General features: G+C 42.4%; 1 long non-coding RNA gene across 22 annotated transcripts in view; it reads left to right on the top strand.

The window, feature by feature from the left end:
- The window catches only part of LOC110980701 (uncharacterized), a 47,740-nt gene that overhangs the window by 1,269 nt on the left and 22,491 nt on the right, over positions 1-23,980 (top strand). For 2 of the 22 annotated variants that reach the window (XR_015426390.1, XR_015426375.1), the window contains exons 2-8: positions 1,448-1,659; positions 2,693-2,754; positions 5,176-5,263; positions 5,905-5,963; positions 6,276-6,429; positions 18,636-18,752; positions 19,582-21,063. This is a non-coding gene — a long non-coding RNA (uncharacterized LOC110980701). The other 20 variants (XR_015426393.1, XR_015426376.1, XR_015426382.1 and 17 more) reach the window with 20 other exon arrangements.

Genomic DNA, 23,980 nt, shown 5'->3' with positions numbered 1-23,980 from the left:
CCTTTAATATCACCTCGAGGGCCGGTTTCACAGTAAAAATGACTCAAAACGAAGAAAATCTATTGAAAATAGAAAATACAATTCCTTTCTGAAGAATGATAAAACAGTTTGTCCGTTGCCACTCTTTTAAAATGTGGTTGTGTTTTGGGAGCAATGAAAATCTTATTCGGTAAACAAACGAAAACTGAAAATTAAACATCCGCAAAACTGCGGGACACACAGAAGAAAGACTACCAGAAAGGTGAGAAAGAGGACAAACGGACAGAATTAATTATTGATTGAAACTTTCTAATTTCTGTTTCCCCGGCGTTCGACTTCACTCACCCAAGTACAGCCGTCGTGGCCATTCTAAAGTTAGGGAGGCGAATAAAAAACTGCTGAAAGACGACGTTTGATGCTGAAACTGAATTTCATTTCATTTATTTGCCAGATAAAAGGACATACAAAAATACACAAATTACATACAAGAGGCACACCTAAAAACATCAAAATACATTACATGAGAGATAAAAATAATTGCACAGTAACTAAAATACATGTACCAGAAAAACACCTCACCAGCCAGACTACTCTAGCAAACTATCAACACAGCACAAAAACGCAACTACCAACCTTCAGTGCAATGCAGCAATACTCACACTCTCTCACACATCCCGATCATGTCCATGAGGGAGATTACCAACAACCTCTACACATATACAGACAAACAAAAACATTCGATCTAGGAGAACCTTTGGCAGGGATAACCAAAACAGTGACAGAGACACTTTCAAAGTGTTTAAACCTAAAATTCCCCATGAAATGCAACAAGGACAACCCAAACAAGAGAGCAGTGTTGTGGCTTCTCCCTCATGGAGGAGACAGGGAAAAAGGAAAAGGAAACAAAAAGAAAAAAGAATATGAAATTATTATTTTATGCTAGTTAAAAGCTTTCTTTTTCTCTTTAAACCCTGAAATACTAAAAAGAAGTTGATCACTCAAATTTGGCGGGAGTTGATCAAAAAAGGCTGAGAACGATCGAAAGCAGCAAATTTATAACCATCAGTGTGAGCATGCATATGAGAGAGTTGAAAAGTACCAAAATATGACGTGAATCAGCAGAAAATAAAATGAAAAGAGTGAACATCAAATACCAAAAAGCACTTGGAAACAAAAATATGACAAAATACCCATAGGTATTATAAAGGGACATTAGATCTAGCATCTTAAAACAAATTAAAAGAAATAAACCATCTAAAAACTAATTTACAAAATTTTTAAAAAGATGCCTAGACATTGTAAAACAACCAGGTGGTGCTTTGCCCACGTGACCTTTACGATGAGAACAAGACGTAACGTACCCCTCCTCCTGAAAATGAGGGGCTTCCCACGTTCATCTTTTGACCATAAGGATTTGGCAATTTTTTTTATTTTGAATTGCAGCCTAAGTGATTTTGTTTTGTATTAGACATGGCTGTCCGTTCTGGGTTGACCACTCATCACTGTCTGGCTGCTGCTAACAGAGGGCGACATTGCAACATGGTCTGGTTCCAAGTACTTCTGACATGGGTGGTTAGTGACACACGCGGTACATAGAAGTGGCATCACACTGCGACATTTTCCTACCAGTATCACTGCCAGCGGACTGAGGTGCTCCCCAACCCGCAAAAGGCACTGCAGGTGATGTCCAAGTTGTACAATGTATGAGGCCCATGTCAAACGTCGTGCTTTTGCCGTGTCCAACTCAAATACTTTGAAAATCTTCAATTAAGTGCAGCAGAAGCACGACGTTTGACAGAAAAGTTTTAAATATGAGTACTAGACTACATACATGTAGGCCTACGATCCTGCCAATTCTATGCTACACGTACATGTACACCACAGCGTCTGACGTGCTACACGGTGGGGTCCGGACAACTGGACCTTTTGCCAGGGTCGTGCTATAAGCCTTATCGCAAATACTGCACAGGTGATTTTGCCCAATGGTAGAAAGGCATTGTGGGAAGAATAAAGGAGCAAGCATTGCCCCTTTTTCCTTCCTACAGTGCCTTTCTACCATTGTGCAAAATCACCCATGCAGTAGGCCTAGGGCCTATTTGCGATGTTATTTGATGCTAGTTGTATGTGTTGATGCTTGTTGACGCTAAATAGCATGACCGTTTTGCCAACTTGACTTCAGACAACTTGACCGTTGAGACAACTCGACCATCCGTGCATAAAAAGGAGAGACAAGTAGACCGTTGAGACAGGTCATCTGGTGAGACAAGTCGTTTGTTGAGACACCCTTGTCCGCTCAGCCCAGTCGTCTGCTGAGACGACGGTGTGAAATACTATGCCTTAATAATGGAAGGGGATTTCTCATAGTAGATATACAAAATCTAATTTCTGAGGTATAATAAAAATGGTGACCGTAGTAAGTGAATCCTGTGCTGACCCAGCCACATATATATATATGTATTACAGTCATTTTCCTAGTTTTGGATCTCTTGAAATAAAAACCTAGGCCTACCACGGCATTTTAGCTAGTGAGCCATGCAGCCCTGTTTTGCACGGCAAGTTTCGTGAAATCACGGCCCATTTTTTCAAGCACGGCCTGGCGGTGCAAATCAAGCCATGCACTACTTAATTTGAGTCTTGTGTAATCTAGATCCCCAAAAATATGGTAATAAAATCTGAGATAAAATTCAGTCTTTTCCCATGCTTTACACTGCAGTATTAAAAGCACGTCACGCTGGGACTACTGTTCGGACGTTTGGTTTGAACGTATCAACGTTGGTAGGTGGGTTCCCTTACTTACAAATAATGAACTGTAGCACCGTATCTATCAATTTGTAACAAAATGAATACAGGGAGTCATACTTGTTCACCAGCAATCGATCGTACATGTGATCAACTTCATTCCCATGGCAATCGTTAGCCGCCATATTGCACCCACTCACACACGAGGTAGTCCATGGGGACAAGGTTGACATACAATCGCTTTGGGGCTTGTGCTGCATGCTCACTACATGAAAATCATCCAGAATGAAACGAAAACTAACGGAATTTCTTCTTGAAGGCAAGGGCTGGCGTACACGTAATCTTTGTTATTGTCAGTAATCAGCATAACGCTTGTTTAGGTTCTTTTACCTTGACGATGGAAAACATTGTCGAACTCTTCCAATGCCATATTCAGACTCGTGCACAAGCGCGAGCACGTGGCCTGCCTGTGGCGTACGTGTGTGTGTATATAGTTAGCACACTACGCATGTACGATGTCTTTTTTTCGTCCACATTGAAGTCGAGTCTTGTACTCAATTCGCTTTTTCTTAGCCAACTTGCCAAAGGAAACATGTATGTAGGAATACTGGGATTCATTATTTTTGTTTGCTTATCACATAATAATCTAAATATACTGTATTGCAAACAAAAAGGAAAAAACGTTTGTCAAATACTGACCTGCAATATTACCTGCGTGTCATTTTTCTAAAAAGAAAATTAAGTGGTGATAAGAAATCTGTTCCAAGGTGTTTGTCATTATTTGCTTCTTTGTTTCAGGGCTGTTTAATCACACTATGTAAAACAACAATTGCACACAGTTTTACAATTTAATTTTTTTTCCTAAAAGCTGGGTTTTTTTGTTCGAAATGGCAATACTCTCAGAAAAATTGTCAGAAATTCATCAGAGACCACCAGAGAGCATCTGAAACAGGCAGAGCTTCCAGAGCCCTAACGCAAGCCTTGGATCCCGGCTGTAAGGGACTTTGCGCAGCGCATTCATATTGTGTGCTTCAAGTTCGTGCACAAATTTTGGACTCTAACAAGATTGCACTCCCTGTTTTTCAGTTTGCACTCCCACTTTTCAAATCCTAGCTAAAACACTGGCTTACCACCTTATGTTCTTCAGTTTATACAATCTCAGACAAGTTCTGTTTAAAAGGTGAAATGTAAGCATCTTGTTGAACAAAACTTGTTCTCAGAAAATTTCATGAAAACAATATTTGGCCAGATTTCTGATTACACTGTGACATTTTCAACGGTTTGTAAAAAATTGTGATAGCGGAAAAACGAACGAAAACGAAAAGCGAATAAAAACAAGCATGTTTCTCATCCCTGTCTGCTTCCTTTTTGGAGGCCGCCTGGAATTTTTTGTTATTTTCTATTTTTGCAAAATGCAGTAAAAAAACCAGAAAAAGTCCACAAATTCATCGGAAAATAAATATTTGCTAAATAAGTGAGTCAAGTTTTCAGTATAGACTCTTTCGGTCACTTTGTACACCACATAAATCGACGCGCGATTGCAAAACATGGAAGTTTTAAAAAATGCGGCTCTGGCGTTCGTTGAGTGCTTGATAAACACAATGGAGCACAGCAGTTCACATGGACCATTCGGATGATAATTGGAAATTTTTTTATTTCTTTTTCCTTTTTTTCATGTCAGGTCGATACTCACGCCATATAGTTGTATATGTTACACATAACATGTCACATCGACGCGTTCCTGCAACATCCCCACCTTTCACCCACAATGCACCGCAGTAAACACTGCATTACGTCATTATGTTGTAGGCCTGTTCTAGACAAGATGACAGGAGCTAAAAAAGTGAACCTAATCACTATTGCCAAAAGGCAAGAGCCCCAAACAAGAAGTAAAAGACAATAAGACATTCATCAATAAAAAAGTCTAATGCATTATGTTACCTTTCAAAAGATGGATAAAGAGTAAGACTGCAAAATCATCATTAATTGGGCATGTATTGTAGGAAGCCAGGCCAAAATGCCAGGAGAAAAGATAAAATAACATACAGAAAAAAGGTTAACATTATATTTGAAAAGATAAAGAGTAAAAACATCTCATAATCATTAATAGGACAAGTACATTATATAAAGTCAGGCCAGAAAGCCAGGTAAGGAAATAAAAATGAAGGTTGTTATAAGAAAGAAAATTTGACTGAGCATCAGACGAGCCAGGTTCAACTGCTGATCATGTGATTAAAAAAAAAAATAGAAATTACACATTGGTTTCGTCAAGGTATAGTTTACACTAGAGACACGGTGCTAATTAACAATTAGAACCTACATGTAGGAACACATTGTGGATTGAAAATCTCTAGTTTATTTAAACAGATAAATCAATGAAATATGACACTCATCCTTAATAGACACCAAACTGGAATTTTTTAAATCGTGTTAATTTATTTTACACCACAATTTCAGCTGGAGAGAGAACCCATCGGTAAGGCAGTTCGAAGGGTTTTGGGGAGTGTCTCCCATAGAGGAGGGAATACATGGATTGGATTATGATGTAAGCAATCGTTTCTAGCTACCAGATGAGAAAATCTTAAATTCTCAGTATGCCAGGAGTTAATATGAATATGTTCTACCACGAAACTACATGTACATGAAACTTCATGATACAAAGTTTTAGCTATAAGAGAGATCAGCAGATAGTCCCGACAGGACTGTAGAGAACACGAGTTCAACTGTTTAAGTCAATCGAGGTAGGGCATCTCCATTCTCCTCAACTCTTGTCGCCCGTCTTTGGACCTGCTCAATATCAGCAATCAATGTACTTCGTAGCCAGAATGTGACCGGTATGGGACTTGAAGGCATTTTGAAACGAATTGGTTAGGCTTGGTGTTGGGTTTCACTGGTTCCAGTCAGAGCCTCGCATGCAGTTTGGAATGGCTGGAATCAGCGAAGCTGGCAACTAAGCTTAATCCACTTGTTTTGTAAACACTCTGAACTCAGGCTCGGGCAGTGTTTAAAGAATTCACTCACACAGCCGTACTCTGGTTCCCGATACCATTTTCATCGATGCATTCGGACTTAGAAATTTGCAGGGGAAGGGGCAGGAAACAGTCTAGTGCAGCCAATGTTTTCTGTCACTCATGCATAGCTGCATGCTCATAAGCCTGAATCTTGTTTTGTTTGGTTTCATCACAGCGCAAGGCACCAAACTTGTCAAACAGTGATGGATACATTGTATGTCACAAGTCCAAAAGGTAATGTTCTTATTTACTTGTCTTTCATTTTAACATGTCTTTGAAGAGTGGAAACTCTAACTGTTGCAAGAAATTTTAAAATGGCAGCCATCTTGAAAAAAATGAAAAGCCCTCTTTCCTCCTTTTTTTCAAAAATCCGGATGAGAAACTTGTTTTTTTCTTTACTTGCCTAATAGTTGCATGGTGATTATGTGTAGAGGCCATGGACATATGGTTAGGGTTCACTGTTTGTTCCAGCCAGAGCTGTTCATTATTTATTGGAGCCCCCCCCCCTTTTTCTTTAAGTACTGTCCACTCCTGTTTGGTGCTTAGCTGTGGTGTGCAACATGAAACAGCCAGAGAGGTTCCAGCTGGTGGCCATGTGGTGGAAGCCTTTGTTCTTTGAGTCATTCTGACTCCATGCTTGAGTAACATTGACTCCACACCACAGCTCACACAGTGTTTACCTGATCTGTTTTTATTACAGGTATGTTGTGTTTCATTTATTTTGATGATGACTGACAAGAATTTATAGTATTTAAGTCATGCAATGAAGATGTATTTACACTTGCCTTGGGGTTTTTAGAATTATTTTCTTTCCATGACTATTCCATGTTTGACAGAATATGTCTTTTTGTCACTCAACTCGACAAGTATTGAGTTACATGTATACTTCCTTTTGAACTTGATCTATGCCAATGTTGTGCTTCTGGACATTCAGGATATCCAGCCATTCGTGAGTAATAATTTTGGGAATGATTTCTATAATTTTAGCACAACATGTATGTACTTAAGAAGCATACAGCCCTTGATTTGGATTTGCTCATTAGAGGTATATATAGTTTACATGTAGTTGTGAATTCATCTGAGTTAGAGTCATAGTGCATGAACTTGTGCCTGGTCCATGTACGTGTGTAGGTTAACCACTTCCAGCTGGGGGCTCCGGTACTGGAGGCATAGGCCTTATATTTGTGGCTGGGGTCTCCGAAATCGGAACTTTACTGTAAAAAACAAAAAGTTGCTGGGTGTTTCTTAAAAAGTTTGGCGCTGTCAGTTAAAAAGTCTAGGCCATCATTGGAGGTAAATAAATTGGTCTGAGGCAATAATGGGTTGCTGGGGCCGGAGAATTGGGACTTTTTTTTATAGCCGGGGTGACCAAACTTATAAAAAGCCTGTAATAAAATTACGAGCTGCTGAGAGCTGCCAGGCACCGCCAATCAACCCCCGTATTCTTTCAGCGCAGAGCGCTGCAATTAGCGGAGGTAATCCGTGTATTGTTTGTGCAGAACGCTATTGTTCGCGCTGCCGGGCACTCGCAGCGGATTATCGCTGCACTGCACTGAAGACAAAGCGCGGACTGTGCGGGCTCATTATGCACCTGTGCCCCATGAATGACCCGGCCCGGGCGCTGCTGGCCCTTGCCACCTTGACTGACAGGGCTAGGCCCTCGCTGCTTGAGAATAAAATCGCCGTGCAGTGGCTTATGTGTTCATATTGGGTATCGTGTTATCAAAACACAGACAACATGGCTGAAATTATATCCGGAGAGTCCAGTTCTTCCAGTAAAAGCGAGTTTTATCTCAGTTCAGACGAAGGTTCTTCGTCTTCTTCATCACCGCCATCACCTGCTCAAGTACAGAAATTGACACAGTGATGTGCCTTTGGCGGTATATGCCATGCGCAAGAGACAGTCCCGTACACAGACCACCGCGTCGACCAGCAGCAGTGCTGCACCGTTCCGAGGGACAGATGAAGACAGTACACTGCTGAAATACGGTTTCACCGGTAATGGTGGTGCCGTTGATCCCCACCTGCATCGCAGCTCGACCTGCAGTGAAGCCTTTGAGCTGTTTTTTGACGACGTTCTCTACAACAAGAGACCAACCGGTATGCCGTGCGGGCCTCTGCACGGCATACCGGTTGGTCTCTTGGTGTACTGTCTTCATCTGTCCACCGGAACGGTGCGGCACTGCTGCTGGTCGACACGGCGGTTTTTGAACGGGACTGTCTCTTGCGCCTGGCATATACCGCCAAGGCTACATCACTGTCAATTTCTGTATGCCGTGCAGAGGCCCGCTACGACATCGGCGCACATGCACTGATCTGAACACTAGAGGTCTGAAGGCCTTTCTGGGCCTTTGCATAATGACGGGCATTGCAAAGCGCCCCACCCTTCATAGCTTCTGGTCCACTGACCCACCACTGAAGATGAGCCTATTCCCGTCCTTCATGCCCCGAGATTGCTTCCTTGCCATCCTGCAGTCCCTGCACTTCAACGATAACACCGCCATGCCGGAGGACTGCACCGACCGCCTCTTCAAAGTGCGCCCAGTTGTCAACCATCTTGCTCAGAAGTTTGCCACTGTCTACATTCCTCGACGGGACATTTCCGTCGACGACTCCCTGTTGAAGTTTTGCGGGCGTCTCTGCTTCGCTACTTACAACCCCAGAAAGAGGGCCGGCTTCAGCATCAAGATGTACAAGTTGTGCCAGAGCACCGGGAGTGCCGCCAGGTACTGCTACAACTTCAAAATCTGCACCAGCCAAAGTAAAGGAGACCTCCCAGCAACTACACAAGTGGCGATGGACCTGGTGAATGACCTAAGCGGCAAGGGCTACAACCTTGCCTTGCCCTCAACCGGGCCTTCAGCAGTCCCGATTTGTTTCGACGACTTCACAACCAGAAGTTCAACGTCGTCGGCACCGTCATGGCGAACAGAAAAGGGACGCCAAAAGACCTGCAGTCCGTCAAGCTGAAGCGGGGTGAAACAGCATTCCGGTCAGCCGACCTGGGCGTCAGCGGTTCTCTCCTGGCCATGGTGTGGCAAGACAAGCGCAACATCCGTATGCTCTCCACCATGCATACGGCAGACATCCGTGGCTCCGGCAAGCAAGACAGGACGGGGGAGGAAAAGCAGAAACTGACCTGCATCATCGAATACAACGCCCTGATGGGGGGCGACCAACTAGCGGCAAATCATCGAGCTACTCGTAAGTCCCTCATGTGGTACAAGAAGCTCTTCTTCTACCTGCTCGACTTGACACTGGTGAACAACTACGCCGTGTAGCTGGCCGTTGGTCACCGCCTCTCCTTCCTCGACTACCGCTTGAGTCTTGTCCGTGAGCTGCTGTTGGATGAGCCCTTGCCCGAGTACTGCCCTCAGCATGATACTCTACCAGTCACCAACTCTCGCTTTGTCGGCCAACACTTTTCCGTGGACTTTGAGAGGACCAGCTATGGCGACTTCCGCTACCGGCAGTGTGTCCTCTGCGCTTCCCGTGGTCGGCAAAAGAAGACATACTTTGAGTGCGACATGTGCCACCAGCCCCTCTGCGTCGCCCCCTGCTTCAAGGAGTACCATACTGTCCACTAGTTGACACTTTGAACATTTACTTTCATGGACATTTTCATGGACATTATATTTTGTGTTTTTCATGACTTGATGCCCCACTTATCAGGTGTAAAACAATATATTATTTACTGGTGGTTCAACCTTTGAAAAAAATGACAAAATAGACAGAGTTTCTGGAAAGTACTGCTTTGAGGATGTTGTATTTTCATCTCTTTAAAAGGTGGCACATTTCCTTGTAACGGTTTTACTAATTGGTCATGTTTTCAACCTTTGAAAAAAATGACAAAATAGACAGTTTCTAGAAAGTACTGCTTTGAGGATGTTGTATTTTCATCTCTTGAAAAAGTGGCACATTTCCTTGTAATGGTTTTACTAATTGGTCATGTTTTCAACCTTTGAAAAAAATGACAAAATAGACAAAGTTTCTGGAAAGTACTGCCTTAAGGATGTTGTATTTTCATCCTTTTCATTCCTTGCACCGGTGTTAAGAGTTTGCTCATTCTTGCCTTTTTTTATGAGTATTGCTTTTTATTTGATTAGAAAGAGTGGAAATTTATTTTACTACTTTTATGAGTTCAACTATTTCAATGAGAAATGAAAAGAAAACACAAGAGAAATGACAAGAAGAAAATAAGAGAAAAAGAAGTTCTCTCCAAATATTTGTCTGTATGTGTATTTCTATGTGTACTTGATTTTATTGGTTTCTACGATTTTACTTGAAATTGTTGGGGAAATAAAGTTTGGGAAGGGAAATATCCATTTTGAACTAAAACTTACACTGTTGGAGGGACAATGAACAAGTTGGCAGATAAAATATGAGAGTAGTTTGGGGGAGATATAAGTTTGGTAGATGGGAAAATATATAACAGAAAAAACCCTAATAGCTTCAAAAAATAGCAAAAGTTATATGCGGCAGCGCCGCAAAAAACCCACACTTTGAGACCCAATTTTTTACAGCATGATTCATTTGCCGTCATTGCCCGCACTCATTGAACAGTTTACAAAGCCCAGCTTCCCATTCACTCAGTGCATATTACGCGCTGAGGTCTTGACCGTCAATCGCTCTGCATAGCAACACGGCAGTATAGCAACGCGCTGGGCCAAGGCCCGGAACAAACGTGCCCTCATGTAACACTACACAATGGGGGCTCTATACAGAGTGGGCGGCGTGGCTGCAAAACCGAAGGGTCAATGGAAGTTGCTTGTAAGGGCTAGACTCGCCACGGGACACTAATTTTATGGGGTTTGGCGTTCAGAAAAAAAAGATACGAATTTTTGAAGATTTTTGAAAAACAAAAATATGAAAAAACAGCCCGGCAGCACATGTAACGGTTAAAAAAAGCACCCGGCAGCAAGTGGTTACACATGCGGTGATCATGGTCTAGGGGTCTTATGCAGAATATTGAATAGAAATGTCTGTGGCACACAGTACTCACATTTTTCGGATCTCGATGTTGAAATTGGCATTGTCGAATAGGAAATTGTATTGTGCCAATTATTTTGATTAGGATCTTGTATTTGACATGTGTTTCTTGAATACTAAGGATCAGTCCTATTCTATATTATTGTTTATACTTTTGTTTAAGTCACCTGCACATGTGCTGTACAACATACAATGCATAGCACTTTCATGTACGTGGTCAGCACTATTACCTGGTGTAAGGACAGGCGTTTCCTGTAGTGGTATACACTCTGAGAAGAGCATGAGAAAACCGCTCGTGCATGAAAACTGTTTAGCGACTCATAGATGGACTGCATCCAGAGTAGATTACACCACAGAATCGATCCTCCATTATTTTGACTGATGTCATAAGGAGTCGATATTCTTTTTATCAATATTGGAATCGATTTAAGGGTTCTTAGGAAGTGTTTCATCATTTATTGCCACTGTTTTATCTACTAGATTTGAACGAGTCCAATAATGTTATTTTTCATTTCACATGGAACCCAAGATTGTTGGAGTGATCCGTGCTACATGTATATCTGTGGGCTCTCCTCTCTGCAGTTACATGTACCTCAAGGGTAGGGTAGAGTTCTGCCTCACCAGTCTCCGCCACGTCCTTCTGTCGCGCTATCAAGAGAAGAATGTGACGGAGCTGTACTAGCAGTTGTCCCGGCTGACATAAGAAGGGAAGGAATCTCCACAGGGTTTCCTCTTCCTGGCCCTTGACCTGATACAGAAAGTGATCTTTGCAAGTCAGGAGGTTGGATCTGGATTGAAGTATGAGCCCTTGCTAGTGCAGAACATGTTCTTACATGTACATGCTCAGCTGACTGGCCTAAGGAGTGATTCCAGTGTTGTAGGTGCTGCGGTACTTACAGGAGAAAGAAGTCAAACTGAAGCCCAGTAAGTGTCTTTTTCAGAAGGAGGTGCGGTATTTGGGTAAAATCATCTCCAGTGATGGATACAAAATGGACTCGGCAGACTTGGAAGCAATCAAAGCACTTAGGACTAAGACACTCACTACCATTGGCAAGTTACTTAAACTCCTTGGTCTTCTAGGATATTACCGCCAGTATATCAAGGAAAGCAAAGTTGCAGTACACCCTCCTAAGAAACTCGACCATGAACAGCACTCAACCAAACAGGGACAACGTCACCCAGGAGAAAGCCAAACCCAAAATGGTTCCTCATAAGAACACCGGGCAGTTGCCATCTAAACAGAAGATAGTGTGGACAACGAGGCATCAGCAAGCCTTGGAAAGCTTAGGGCCGGCGACCATTTAGACCCCGTTTGAAAAGGGCCCCCTGGTAGCCCGCCCTGTATAAAACCTGCCTGGTATTCAGGCTACTCCAGGCCGGTATCAGGCCTGTCTGCACATAGGCATTTCAAAGTCCCTAATGGAAGGCTCTCCCCACCATGCTTCCACAGATGAATAGGGTCTAAGCAGATTATTATAAACATTGTATAGCGCTGAAGGATTAAAAACCACAAGCAGGTTCCTTCTGGGATAGATTACATGTACCAGTACTTGCAAACAATAGACCCCAGGATGGAGAAGTTCGAGATCAACAACCAGTCCAGCATTCCAGGACGATAGCCAAGCCGGTATGAAAGGAGTTTTTGCAACAGGGCGAGCTTACCGGGGGGCCCTTTCCAAACCGGGTCTAAATGGTCGCCGGCCCTTACTGGACTGCCTAACTCATCCACCAGTGATGGGTTTCCAGGACCATGACAAACCATCCTGCATACGGATGCCTCGAGTGATAGACTTGGTGCAGTTCTCTATCAAGAACTAAACAGAAAAATGAGTGTGATCAGTTACGGGTCAAGAATGCTCAGCCCTGCAGAGAAACACTAGAATCTTCACTTAGGGGAACTAGAATTTCTTGCACTGAAGTGGGCAATCACAGAAAAATTCTATGATTACTTGTTCTATGTGCCCTCATTCACAGTCCTCACTGACAATAATCCCCTCACTTTATCCCCACCACTGCAAAACTCAATACTACTGGCCACAGATGGGTGGCAGACCTGGTTTACTTCAATTTCAAGATCAGATACCGCCCCAGGAAATCCAACAGGGACACACATGCTCTCTCAAGGATACCCCTAGACATTAAGGCCTACCAGGAGCAGTGCACCAGAGAGATGAACTCAGATGAGATCATTACGACTGTCCAAGCAGTAAAGGCAAGTGGTTCTGGATTTTCCCATAGGTAGCTGCCATGTCTGCGTCCACCTCCAGTGCTGATGATGGGGTGTTATGTCTCCACCAGTTAACAAAGGCAGAGCTAAGTGCTGCACAGCGTGAGGACGAGACGGTTGGCAGAGTCGTCCAGTACCTCCAGCAGAATCACCAACCCAGTAAACAGGAGAGGTCAAGAGAACATCCAAATGTTGTAGCCCTTCTACATAAATGGGATAAGCTGGAACTGATTGCACAGGCATTCTACATTGAAAGACAGGTACCACATTACAACTAGTTCTCCCCCGCCTGTATCACCATATGGTCTACAAGGAACTGCATGACGAGATGGGACACTTAGGTGCGGAAAGAGTTATTCATATGGCACGGGACAGATTCTTCTGGCCTCACATGCAACGGGACATAGAGCACTGTGTTTCCATTGTCTGTAGATGTCTGATGCACCGAAAACCAAACCGCCCCACCAGAGCTCCTTTCCAAAGTATCGTGATGACGGCACCCTTCAAGTTGATCTCCATCAGCTTGTTCATCTGGAGAAGAGTTTGAGTGGATATGGGTATATTCTGGTCATTATGGACCATTTCACAAGTTCAGCTAAGCTTACCCCACAACAAACAAAGCTGAAAACTGTTGAAGACAAGATATTCAGTGACTATTTCTTGCAATTTGGATTCCCCACAGGCTTCATCATGATCAGGGGAAAGAGTTCGAGAACCAGCTCTTCCAACAACTGCAGAAGCTGTGCGGCATCTCCCCTTCAAGAACGACACCTTACCATCCCCAAGGCAATAGACAGGTGGAACGTTTTAATCATACAGTACGTTGTTAGGGATGCTGCACACCCTCCCTGAGGAAGACAAGGCCCATCAGAAGGATTCTGTAGACAAAGTGGTACATGCCTATAATTGTACCCGATCTGAGGCAACAGGTTTCTCCCCCTTCTGTCTTCACTATGGACGCCATCCTCAACTCTCCATAAACCTTGCCTTTGGCCTTGGACAAGACACAGCATGGTCCAAGGACTACCATGACTACCATAGCAGGTGGAAGAGACAGATGAAAGAGGCTTATGAACATGCGAGACACAGTGTAAGCAAGTCGGCAACCCGTAGGAAGCGGGAGTTTGATAGAAAGGGGAACAACCCTGTCCTACAACCAGGTGACAGAGTACTCATAAGGAATCTGAACTAGACTGGGGGCCCAGGAAAGCTGCGGGTCTACTGGGAGAAGAAAGTCCATGTCGTTCGTCGGCGAGGAGATGATTTCCCTGTCTCTGAGCTTCTTCCAGAAGACAGCAAGGGATGCAGCGGAATGCTTAATGGGAACGTGCTTCTGCCCTGTGATGAACTCAGCAGCAAGCCTTTCCCAGCAACTAAGACATTTCGTCAACAGCTGGCATGACAGACTAGGTGACAGGAAGGGGCAAACATGCCAGAAGACACTGACAGCGACTCTGATTGTTCAGATGAGATCATGATCCACCCTCAGTCTGGTAATCAACAACCAGAAGGCACTTCTCCTCTAAACTTAGGAGCAAAGCCGTTTGTCCCCATACAGCACCTAGATCCCACTCTAGAACCTGCTCCTGAGACCATGCCAGAGACTGTTTCAGAACCTGCTCCAGAGACTGTTCCAGAACCTGCTCTTGAGACCATGCCAGATGCCACCCCAGAATCTGTACCTGGAGCCTTTCCAGAGACTGCCCCATAACCAGTCTGAAGCTCAGTCTAGCCCAGTTCCTCAACCAGCCCCTGACTCAATCTTTGATCCAGTAAACCCAGCCCGAGAAGGGAGGCCTGAGCGCCAGACAAACTGACCCCCTCCCTCTGGGAGCACAGACATGCACCCTTGACAGATTGATGATGGAGAATGTTTCCCGACAAGAGAGAGGAAACCACCCCAGAATTTGTCCTACGATCAGTTGGGCCAACCCCACCACGAGCCAGCACTCAACAAAGTCAGAAACAGTTACCCACTGATGAGCCTCCTTACATCACTGAGTTGGACCCCTTCGATGGCTCCATCATACCCTGCTCCAGTGTGGCCTACTTACCCCATGCAGTGGCCTGCTTGAGTGATGATGCCTTGGCAGATACCCCAGATGCAGACCCCACCATGGCAACTGGGATATGCTACACCAACCTGTCTTTATTGAATGACATTGAACTGAGTGAGATAGTTATCATTTTTGTTTGTCACAGAAATGTTGAGGGCAACATCCTTTTTTTCAGGGGAGAGTTTAGAGGCTATGGACAGATAGTTATTATTCACTGTTTGTCAGAGCCAGAGCTTTCCATTGTTTATTTGAGGCCCCCTACATTTTTTTCATGTACAGTTTTAAGTACTTTCTACCACTATTTGGTGCTTAGCTGTGGTGTGCAACATAAAACAGCCAGAGAGTTTCCAGCTTAAACACTTCTTGTGGAGGCAGGACACTGTGGCCATGTGGTGGAAGCCATTGTTCTCTGAGTCATTCTGACTCCATGCTTTGAGAGAGTAACATTGCGCCACACCACAGCTCACACAGTGTTTGCCTGATCAGTTTTATTACAGTTGTCACCTTTTGGAGTCGAAGATTTAATGTGCCCCCCCCCCCAAGTGATTCCATTCTGAGTCACCAGGGGTGCAACATATGTACATCACTCACTACAAGTGATCCCACATACTTTTTCTTATGCTCAACAGTCATATAAACTTTTGCATGTAATGTTTGTTTAATCAAAATGACTTTCAAAGTTGCTGTTTTATTGAAACTGGCCAAAAAAGTGAAGGCATATTGTTTCCTAGTCAGGATCATACATTAGAAAGTGCATGCATGCAATATATGTTGCAAACTCAACTTACTCTACGGACGTTGCAGAAATGTATGTGAGGTAATGGGTTCTCGAACTGAGCGACACAAGGTAGTATCGTTTATGGCTCATGCTGTGCAGCAGAAAAAGTTAAGTTGAAATTACTCAAGATCCCCTTTTTAATTGATTGGAATTCTTATTTATAAACAAATTTTTTCAAATTTTCTTTCTTGCATGATTACTTTCCGAAAACTGATCCAGAACAAGGAAAAGTGTCGTCGCCACTTTCGACGAACCTGTACAGTTACAATATTTGAAATTAATTTGGTAGTATCTGTAACTCACAAGGTGGACAACTGACCACATTTCACTGGAATTTGAGGATTTTTTTATGGCTGCAATGTGACTGAATAATTTTTGCAATCTGGAGCTGGAAAAACAACTATTATGTGAAGAGATCTCTTTTTCGAGTTGTCCTAATGGACAACTTGGCAAACTATTGAGTTGTCTGAACAGTCAAGTTAGCCAAAGTTAAGTTGGCAAACAGTCGAGTTGTCTGACATCCATACATAGCAGCAACAGAGCATGGTGTCAAAACGTCATGCTGTTATCATGTCCATTTAAATGAAATTTGCGCTTCGGCTTGACATATTTGTGATGCACATGCGTAGCAACATACTTGAGGCTGAAAATTTAAACTCAAGCTTACAAACATAACAGGGGTTGCAGCAGTGTTGGCCTAATTGAAAGCGAGTCATCTGATTTTGCAATTGCAGGAAAAATGAAATTAAAAGTGGCAATTTTGTTTTGTTTGTGCAATGCTTCTAGAACTGTTTAGAAAAACCTTAGTTTTTAACCTGGGCAAACTTGCAAACGGGGGAAATTAAACAGTTAACATTTTTTTGCTGAATGAAACAGAAGGGCCGAAAGATGAATCAGTGTGCATCCATAAACTTGTAGAACAGAAATTTGAAACTGAACAACAAAATGGTGAAATCGTCGAAATGGATCATGAAATTACAGAATCAAAGGGTGAATCTGGACAAACTTGAATGGTGCACACTGCACTGTCGAATTGAGTAACGATGCCTGAGAGGAAAGTAAAGTTACTGACTGGAAAGGTCCCATTGCAGGATTGAATGATGAAATTGCCAAATTACGTGGTGAAAATGATGAGTTAAATTCTGAAATTGGGGAATTGAATGGTGAAATCATCAATGGAACACGAACCTAACTGTAAAACGAAAGGTTATGATTAACAAAACCAACGCTGTACTTCTATTTGCTACCGAAGATAGCAACAGCATTCCATAAAATCATGTAGGCATCAGTCTCTCTTTCTCTTCACCAAGTCATCTTCAATTAAAAATTAAATTTAAATATGACCATCTTTCGATAATTAAATTTGACATTTGACACCAATGCTGACTCTGTTGCACATTTGCTGCACTTGAATGAATTGCATTTTACACGGCAGAAGCGTTTGACGCAGGCCTCACTTAGCTGGAGGAGATGTTGATCTCTCGCATCTGTTGTCCTGACACCATGTGGGCTAGTGACATCTATGCAGGTGCCACAGTCAGGTCTGATGCAAGCACTGAAATCTCTAAGGAGGACGAAAGCATCTTCAGGAGGATTATTATTCCGGAACTCACTGATCTGAAGATGGAAGTCATCTTTAGACTCCGAGCTAGAAGCTAGGGTACATGTACGTGCATAAGCGGAGGTCAAGGAGATGTAGCCCGAGCTTAGACCCTTCATAGAGACATGTGGCAAGGGGAGATATATGGGAGTACCATCGATCTGGATACATTTTCCCAAAATGCCCACCATGCTGGGCATCAGAAGCTGAATAGCAAGACTGTTGAGAGCCATTGTGATTAAAAGTTGCCAAGCACTAAGACTAAAGGGGTAAGAGAGTGATGTTTGTAAGGGACAGTCGAGTCTGACGGAATGCAGAGGGCATGACGGCAGGAATGAATGGAGACCAATCTGCAGTGTGAAACACTGCATTAACTAGTCATTGGCTCCCTTTGAGCTTATCCACTCAGTGGGCTGCCAGGTATCCAAAAAGCAGGATGCGCACTACTGCCAGCCCCTGTGGCTGACAGGTGTTGACTACCTGTACCCCTCAACCTGTCTGCCTCAGGTGGCCCTGCTTGGAGTATCTGCTTCAAGCAGAAGCCCCACCTCTCCTCATCAGTGTTAGTGTTCAGTACATGTAAGTGCAGTCTTGTTGGTAGGAATGCGACCGTGATGTGTGTATTGCAAAGTTGTTTGTAAACCAGCAATTGCCTTTACCACCAAGGGAACCGCTACTCTTGAGAAAATTGGGCCCTCTCTCTTGGCCCTGTGCAGGTTAGTTTGGAACTCCAGTCAGCATACATGTACATGTAGCTCTTGGGTTGAATGAAGAGGACAGACTCCATTTAGCATTCCAGAGAGGAGCAGTCCATAGCAGTGCCTTAGAGTTCTCCAGACTATCATCACTTTGCATTGCCCCCTCTCCTTGTACACAGTTTACACAGCTAAACCACAAATCTGGCAAATCCTAAGCTTCCGTAATGTATTCTGGATGATACCACTCCTACTCAGGACACTGATCTTGTAAACTCACACTACATGTAGATTGTATCTTTTCTGTGACCAGTCTTCTTGTGGCAAGTGCAGTAACTAGGGGTGAGTAGTTTCATGCTTTTGAGAGCTTTATCAGTTGTCATCTTGCTCTTTGGCGATTTACCGTACCATAGTACAACCAACCCTACTTCATATTTGAGAATCTTATCTTGATCTCCCCTGGATTATATGAGTTTAGACAACCATCATCCTTTGCGGCATCACTGATGCCTCCCAGCAGTTCATCATCCCTTAACTCAATTTCTTCTTGTTGGCTGCAGGCAATGGCCACTCATTCAGTTGGAATGTCCAGCTAAATGAACTCCAAATCTTGGGCCAGAATTCTCAAGCCATTTTCTTCTGTGTCGATGTTTTATCTGAGGAAGGAAAATCTACAGGTGTGTCACTTGCTTTACTAAGATGCCAATCTTTCATGACTGTCGCCAACAGCTTGCCATCTGCATGTATTGTATACTCTACCAGGTCTTTTGCATGATTGAAATTTCCCATTAACATTTTTGTTACTGTCCCTGTGGCTAAAATCCTGCAGAACGTGAAACATTGTACCCCTCTCTGCCGTATCGTCAACTTCAAAGAAACGGTTCATCATATCTTGAAGAGGGCCCCACTTGTAGACTTTGCGAGGGTTCAGTATAAATCCTTCAAATCTGTCTTGAGGGTGCCGTGCACTAATTCAAGATCTGCTGAGCTCATGGCCATAAAAAGTGCCCCGACAGTTTTTGAAAAGGAGATTGTTTTGCCACAACAAAAATGGAAGGATTGTAGAAATGTAGGCCAGGATCAACACCCAGGGTTTGGGGGCTTCCATCCAGGGGTAGAGTTAAATTAAGGATTGAAAACTGTCTTCAGTGCCCGAGAAAATAGAGGAAATCCCTTTTTAAAAGATCGCTGTGACTATATACATGTAGAACTATTGCTTTTCAGGGGTGTGTGAATCATGGACGTTGTAATTGGTTACCAACCCAAAGTTGAAAAAAAAGTGAAAATACTGCAGACAAAAAGTGAATTAGTTGTTCCAGGAACACCAGTTCATGATAGTTTGCATGTTATTGAGCCTTAATCTTTACGGGCTTGGATGAATTCATTTCACCTTTTGTTAAATTGATACTGTTTCCAGTAGAGCTTGCATGTAGATTAGTGCTCTTCACCCTTGAGGCATCTCTCCAGCAGCCCTTGACCTTTTGTTATCTGTCATTTGTTCAACAGAGAGACACCATCCCCAAAGCCAACTACAGCATGCATGTCATCACCATCCTTTGATTGAGACAAACCTGTAGCTGCAGATTTTTTTTTGATGTGTCTTGTACCAGCTGTCCTCATTGGATCCTCTTCCACAAGTCCAAGGTTGCCAATCTCTTCTCTTGTTTGCTCTTGATTTTTTTTTTCGAAGTATATGTGAAGTGGGTGGGTCAACCAGCATTTTACGGTACACTCTTCAGAAAAGGTAGGCGGCACTTCAAAATATATTCTAAGGTGTAACACAGCAATATCCACCTTTCAACTCAGCGTCAGCAAGTCAAATTTACCAGGATACAGTCAGACATTGATTTCATTAGTTATCACACAAGCACAAGTGGAACACGGAATAATGCAGTACGTCTGTATCCAGTATGTGGAACTCAGACTACATTATTCCTTGTTCCATGAGCGCAAGCATGATAATAAGTTTATCTTGAAGCAAACTTGACGCACAGTAAAGAAAGTAAAGGGGCCTAGGCGCGCTTTACATAAAAAAGCAGACAAAAGATATCACACGGCACACAGCAAAAATAGTAACACCGATGTACCACAATTCTGCAATTTTATCCATGGAGTGTGGGAATTATTTGTGTTTTAACTAATTTTAATAACAATAATGACAGGGCTTACACCAAGAAAGAAAATTGTTAGAATTGCACGTGCTATTAAACGTGACGATCAGCACGGGGCAAACACACCACTTTTGAATTTACTAGTAATGCAGATGTGCATTTACTTTTGGTGTAAATATAGCACAATACATTGAGATAGAACAGCTCATTATGCAGTGTTTGATTAAACTGTGCTATACAGTTGTATATCACACTGTTGCGATGGATCGACCAATCAGGACTGAGAATTCAAGTTTGCCTGATGAAGGTTAATTACATTATCCTGCTTTATAGCAAGATAAATTGTAGGTTTCCTTACATCTTTTCTTTCTTTGTTTTCAAACAATATGAGGTCCCTGTTACAATAAGGTAATCTGTAAAGTCCCAATAGCCTTGTTTCTTGTCTCTGCCGCTGGTTACATCGTGAGCGGACCTACATGTACATCATGAATAATTGCTGTACCACAAACTGCGGGTATTGTGTGTACGAACTCTGGACAGAACGTCATTCTGTGGTTCACCAAATAATTTATACACATCACTACGCGATGCACTCAATGATACAAGGGCATTCGATTGTACCTTGAGCCTCGATAATACCGGTTCAGGTTTATGATTGGAGGGAATTCTCTTCTGTGCTGGAAAGGTTGATTACCCACAACTTGAATTTCTTATTACGTTCACAGCACTGATGCCATGACTAGCGTGACATGATTGAGTATCCTTGCTCATCAACCTCTGTGCCTGTAGTACTAGCGAATATCCAGATGCTCAGGCGTGGCAGGGCACCTGTTGGAATCACAAAGCATTGTACAGTAGCACACAGCAAGGTGGAGGGGTGAGATTTTTCAGAATTTTCCTGATTTCTGGATTTTTTTTAACGGTCTCTCTCAAACTCTACAAAATCCTGAGTTTAGCACTAGGGTTTATTTACATATACATGTAAAAGTTGATATATGGGCAGTTCCACGGTGTTGGACGTACATTTTGGACACTTCAACAGTGTGTGTTATTATACTTATAATCCTGAAGCAGATTTTGATTTTGATAAAAGACATCAGCTAGTTGGTACATTCATTTAATAGCAAAATTTCCCACTCAGAATTATTATCCTTGTAGAAACTGACTCATAACATGGTATCGATGTACTCAGAGAAAGTTAATTTTTTGAGTTTTTATTTTTGTATCACAAACTCTGTGAATTGCTACATGTAGGACCTCAAGAAGTAGTTTTCCTGTGTTTAGTTTTAGCAGACCCTTGTTAATAAACTTCAAGCAAGATACATTTTTATCTTGTTGTGACTTTCAGATAAAGCATTTATTATATTGGTGTCGGACGTACATTTTTGGTGTCGGACGTACACGTCCAAACTGACTTGTCAGAATAGAAGGTAATCAGTTCAAACCCAAGCTTGCCTCATTTTTTTACCTTCATGTGGCTTTAGTAAACTTTCCAAACCAAAAGAAAATGCCATGCCATGCAAAAATAATCAAAAGCAACTAGAAAGGAATTGGATGATGGTGCATTCAATGAAACATTATGAAGGAAAATATTGTCTATTTATGCAAATTTTGCTCATTTAAACAAGTCATGTACTGTCAAACATTCAATCTGAAAAATATTTTCTACAGTTGACAATACTTTAGAGAAATAAATCAAATTAAAAGAAATTATTTTTAAGTTCTGTAAAGCACTTTTCTCCTAAGAACGGGCTTAGTTTCATGGCACTGCTTAGCAGCAAGCAAGTTGTGCTGACAGTTGTAACTGAAAAGTTGAACTACATGTAAGTTGAACAAATTTTTTGTCGGAGGAACCGGAAGTGTGTCCTTTGCTATGCTTACTGCTCACAGTCTTCATTAAATAAGCGGAGCCTTTTTCAGCATAAAATCATGTGGCAAGCAGGCTAGGAAATCGTGCCTTTATCAAGAGAAAAACGGGGATTTCAGAGATTATCTGTGAACTGTCTTGTATTTTATTTATTTATTTATTTATTTATTTGAGCTATTAACTTGTCCGATTTCACACTCTCAGACATAAGTCTAGAGGCATTGTGTGTGGGGGGGTTGACATTTTATTCCATTGTTCATTAGAAAATGTACATTGTACAGAATGCACATCTAAAGTTTCAAACAGGTATCTGACTCATGCGCACCTGTACGCAATAAGACTTTGTCAGGTTTGCATTCACGGTTGTATAATACATGCAGCAAAACTGAAAAGGTTGTAGTTTCTCATGTTTTGACCCAACCTGAACTTTTCATGTTTCTCGTGTTGGACATCCATGGAAACGCCCATACGTGAGAGACAATGCACAGGAAAAGATGACGTCAGCAAAAGTCCACACTTTCTTCATGTTCACGTTCATGTAAGACATGAACCTAAACCTCTTTATTGATCTGTGTGATTGCTTGATTGTGCTTCATTATCATTTGATCAATCCTTTACAGAATCTTGTGATCCTTCCAAGCTATCACTAGTCAAAAGTTGTAGCGACAGTATAGTTTTTGGAAATCAAGGTTGTGGAAGATCGTTTCAAAAAGAAATTATGCTTGAATTTCCTACAGATGAGACTTCCTCCATCCATCCTATCCACCAATAACATTTAGCTTTCAGCCATGTACAGGTACATGTAACACATTAGATTAAGAATTTTGGTGACAATTAATATTTTGCTCTTGGTGAATTCTCAAACCCCTTGACCATCGGCAGCCATATTCCCCATTGGGGCCTGCATTCACTTACATCCATTGCCTTTTTACTTATTCCCGGTTCCAGTGTGTGCACCTTAATGGTGCTACTGCTCTTCACATTGTTAACATTGATGACTCCACTGATCTACAATAGCCATGATCTCAAGACCATTTTATAACCATAGGCATCTACCATAAACTGAAAGAACTACATGTAGGTATCTGTGCTGTGAAACCCACACGATGGGGCCACAGATCATGGGCCAAACAACAGAAAGGCTAATTCCTGTCTTAGTACCATCATTTTCTAAGCAAGAAAGTAAACAGCACTCGGAACAGTATGGTTCTAATCCTACCAACCTTGTGCATATTTCATCTGACACAACGCTTTCATCTGACTGTAATTTTGCTCTTTGGAATGCCCGGTCAGTGAAACGTAAGACTGCTATGATTTATGATATGATAGCACACAACAGCATTGATATCTGTGCTATTACAGAAACCTAGTTGAGTGGTGATCATCGTGATCACCATACTCTAGCTGATCTTAAGAACACCTTACCTGACTTTCAATTTTATCACATCCCTCGCATGAACAGGGCTGGAGGAGGGGTTCTTGTATGCCTAAAAACGGGTTCCATGTTTGTCAGCATAAAGTAACAGTATATGATGCCTTTGAACACATCAACTTGTCCAGTAACTCACCTTCTAATGAACCTCTCCAACTTATAGTTGTATACAGACCCCAGAGATTGTTCAACCAAAAGCCAACAGCTACACTTTTTATGCAAGAATTTTCTACATTGCTGGAACATATTGTCTATGATGCCAATCATTTAATGATAGTAGGAGATTTCAACTTTCATATCGACAATCAATCTGATAGAGAGGCGTCTACATTTCATGACCTCCTTGAATCTACAGGTCTAAAACAGTACATGTCTGGTCCAACACATCATGATGGTCACACATTGGATCTTCTTTTAACAAGGTCTTTTGACGGTTTCTATCTCCCAGCTGACCACAAGTGGTTATCTGCCATCTGATCAGGCTTGTGTCATCTG

This window comes from Acanthaster planci, linkage group LG09 (assembly GCF_054643075.1).
Source record: "Acanthaster planci isolate LZ-2023a linkage group LG09, COTS_SCS, whole genome shotgun sequence".
NCBI classification, from domain to species: Eukaryota; Metazoa; Echinodermata; class Asteroidea; order Valvatida; family Acanthasteridae; genus Acanthaster; species Acanthaster planci.
This window is presented reverse-complemented; position numbering and strand designations above follow the sequence as displayed.